At 38.5% G+C, this 3,884-nt stretch overlaps 1 pseudogene; it reads right to left on the reverse strand.

The window, feature by feature from the left end:
* Positions 1-1,170: 1,170 nt before the first annotated feature.
* LOC118854788 lies at positions 1,171-1,782 on the reverse strand (annotated as a pseudogene).
* Positions 1,783-3,884: the final 2,102 nt, after the last annotated feature.

A 3,884-nucleotide genomic window follows, 5' to 3' on the forward strand; every position in this document is an offset into this window, starting at 1 on the left:
CATAAACTCTGAGAATTTTAACATTAGTGTATTAATGTATTCAGGATCTCGGTATTCCCTCTGGCAGTGCAGATTCCAAAACATTCATACCTTCTTATACTGTGTGATTCTTGTCCATGTCTTTGTGTAAACACTCCACCAAATATTTAATAATATTTATACTCATCAAATCAACAAACATTTGCTACCTTTTATTTATGAAGCACTGTGCTAAGACCTAGAGATACAATGAAAGTTAAAAACAGTCCCTGCCTTCAAGGAGCTCACAGTCTAAGAGGGGAGAAACAATGTGCAAACACCAATGTGTGAACAAGATATATATAGGATAAAGTGGAAGTGGTGTCAGAAGAAAAGCACTCGTATTAAGGTGTATCAGGAAAGGTTTTCTGCAGAAGACACAATTGTCCAGAGACTTGAAGGAAGTCAGGGAAGCCAGAAAGTAGAGATGAGGTAGCATGTTCTAGGCATGGGGTACAACTAGTGAAAATCCTCAGTTGGAACATGGATTATCTTGTATGAAGAAATAGCTAGGAAGCCAGTGTCATGTGAGTGGAAAAGTATATGAACACTCAAAGGATAGGAAGGATACTGGTTTTGAAGGGCTTTGGATGGCAAAGAGAAGACTTTATATTTGCTCCTAGAGGTATTAGGGATCCACTGAAGTTAATTGAATGGGGGAGGGGAGGTGGGGCTGTGTGACATGGTAATTGTTTTTTTTTACTTCTTTAATATTTGGCATCTATCATTGCATCTTTTGGGGTGTCCCTCTGCATCCTCAGTCTTGTCACATGGCCAAATTCTTTTCTATATGTACATGTCTTTGATGATTCATATATTCAATCTTATACAGACGTCATCACTGATAATATGCCGCATTTGTAGTTCACCTATCCCACAAATTCAGCATATTTTTGCACCAAACCTGTGATTCAATCGAAACTGTCTTCCTCAATAGTTCTTAAATGCGACACTCCACCTCCAGACTCTGAATGTTTCCAGACACTGGGTGTTTTCACTGACTGACCCCCATGGCTCAAGTTCTCTCCCTCCTCATCTCTGCCTCCTGCCATTCTTAGCTTCTTTAAGTGCCAGTTAAAAACCTACCTTCTTTTATTTTCACCCTAAATGTTGTTTATTAAGCATTTAAGTTTACAAATTAATGTGTAACAATTAGTGGTATCGATATAGTTGTAAAGTGTTGCACCTTCTACAAGCAGCATGACAAGATCCTCCAATGGTATGGTGGAATTTGTGACCCTTTCCAAGACTCTGGCTCTTCTAGCCAGTTGAGGTAAGCCCTCACATCTCTCTGTGTTTGTTCACTGGCTTGGTGATTCATTGAGTGTTGGGGTTTCATCTCACAGGTTTATGGAATGGGTCAATAAGAATAACCTCAAAGAATTTGTAGGTTGAATCTTCACCCACCTAGTAGAAGTTCAAGACTTTCAGGACCCCACAGTGGCAGCCAGAATGCTCTTCTGCTACAGACTGAAGGCTCTGGGAAAACTTCATCTGACTGACATCATGATGCACAGGTCTACCATAGGTTGCTCCCTTGGGAACTGGACACTTCCACCTACCATGACAAACATGAATAGGGTAGATGACATAACTTTGCTTGGCCTTACACCCCAGTTTATGAGCTTTGTTGGGTCTGGTGGGCCAAGGTAAGATATCTGTGCAAGGCAGAAAGTACTGCCACTGGTGCACACACAGGAGAAACTGCATGATGTATGACTCCTTCTTCCTCTATAGCCCCTGGATGTATTTGCAGGCCTCCATCCTGGCTCACACTTAGCCTGTCTGCTGGTTGCCACTAACAAAAAAGGAAGAATCTGCATTCCCCAAAATCCTACCTTCTACAAAATGTCTCTCCTGATCCCCCTTAGTCCTAGTGCCTTCTTTTGGTGGATTATCTCCAATTTAACTTATATGTAGCTTGTCTGGAGAAGCTATTACCGTATATTTATAATTGTTTGCATGTTATCTTTCCCATTATATCGTGAACTCTTTGAAAAGAGGGACTGGCTTTTACTTTTCTTTGTACTCCCAGTATTTAGCACAATGCCTGATATATAGTAGGACTTAATAAATGTTTATTACTAACTATAGGGACCTTCTCGTGAGGATCTTCTTTTACCAGTGCAATCAGTACCTTATCTGTACCTTATAAATTTAATTGGTTGCCTGGGCACACTGAGAGTTTCAATGACAGCATATGTTAAAGGTAATATTTGAACCCCTGGCTTTTGGACTTTGAAGACAGTCCTTTGTCTATTACGCTATGCTACCTTAATTAATGGGGTAATAGACTTTTCAAATGTTCAGTTTTGGTTTCTCATCTCTAAATAAGGATAACAACATTCTCTCAGAATGACAGTTGGACTACCATAAACTCTGTGCCCTTTCCTATAAAGGGAGGGAGTTGAATGACATAATCCCTCTGGCCTCTTCCAGCTATAGCATTCTCGTTGTGAGCTTTCTTTATGGTTTTATGAACAAAAAAATGACTAGGACATTTTAGTTAATAATATTGTTAATATATTCATCACATGACAAAACCTTGCCAAAAACGCATTCTGTTCTTTTTTAAATTTTTTTACTTAATATATTTAGTTTTCAGCATTGATTTTCACAAGAGTTTGAATTACAAATTTTCTCCCCATTTCTACCCTCCACCCACTCCAAGATGGCATATATTCTGGTTGCCCTGTTCCCCAGTCAGCCTTCCCTTCTGTCACCCCACTCCCCCCCCATCCCCTTTTCCCTTCCTTTCTTGTAGGGCAAGTTAAATTTCTATGCCCCATTGCCTGTGTATCTTATTTTCTAGTTGCATGCAAAAACTTTTATTTTTGTTTTTGAACATCTGCTTTTAAAACTTTCAGTTCCAAATTCCCTCCCCTCTTCCCTTCCCACCCACCCTCCGTAAGAAGTCAAGCAATTCAACATAGACCACATGTGTATCATTATGTATAACCCTTCCACAATCCTCATGTTGTGAAAGACTAACTATATTTTCCTCCTTCCTAACTTAACCCCTTTATCGAATTTTCTCCCTTGACCCTGTCCCCTTTCAAAAGTGTTTGTTTTTGATTACCTCCACCCCATTCTGCCCTCCCTTCTATCATCACCCCCGTTTTTTTTTAATCTTCTTCCTCCTTTTTCCCTGTGGGGTAAAATACCCAATTGAGTATATATGGTATTCTCTCCTCAGGTCAAATCTGATGAGAGCAAGATTCAGTTATTCCCCGTCACCTGCCTTCTCTTCTCTTCCTACAGAACTACTTTTTCTTGCCACTTTTATGCGAGATAATTTACCCCATTCTATCTCTCCCTATCTCCCTCTCTCAATATATTCCTCTCTCATCCCTTAATTTGATTTCATTTCTTTTAGATAACTTCCCTTCATCTTCAACTCACCCTGTGCCTGCTCTCTCTCTCTCTCTCTCTCTCTCTCTCTCTCTCTCTCTATATATATATATATATATATATATACACATACACATATACACACATACATATGTACATACATACACACTCACATATACATATATATATACAAACATATATATATATATATATATATATATATATATATATATATATATATATATATATATATATATATGCATATTCCCTTCAGCCACCCTAATACTGAGGTCTCGTGAATCATACACATCATCTTTCCACGTAAGAATGCAAACAAAAGAGTTCAACTTTAGTAAGTACATTGCAATTTCTTTTTCTTGTTCTTTTTCTTGATTACCTTTTCATGCTTCTCTTGATTCTTCTGTTTGAAAGTCAAATTTTTTATTCAGCTCTGGTCTTTTCACTGAAAAAGCCTGAAAGTCCTCTATTTCATTGAAAATCCATATTTTGCCTTG

Source organism: Trichosurus vulpecula, chromosome 6 (assembly GCF_011100635.1).
Source record: "Trichosurus vulpecula isolate mTriVul1 chromosome 6, mTriVul1.pri, whole genome shotgun sequence".
In the NCBI taxonomy this organism is placed as follows: domain Eukaryota; kingdom Metazoa; phylum Chordata; class Mammalia; order Diprotodontia; family Phalangeridae; genus Trichosurus; species Trichosurus vulpecula.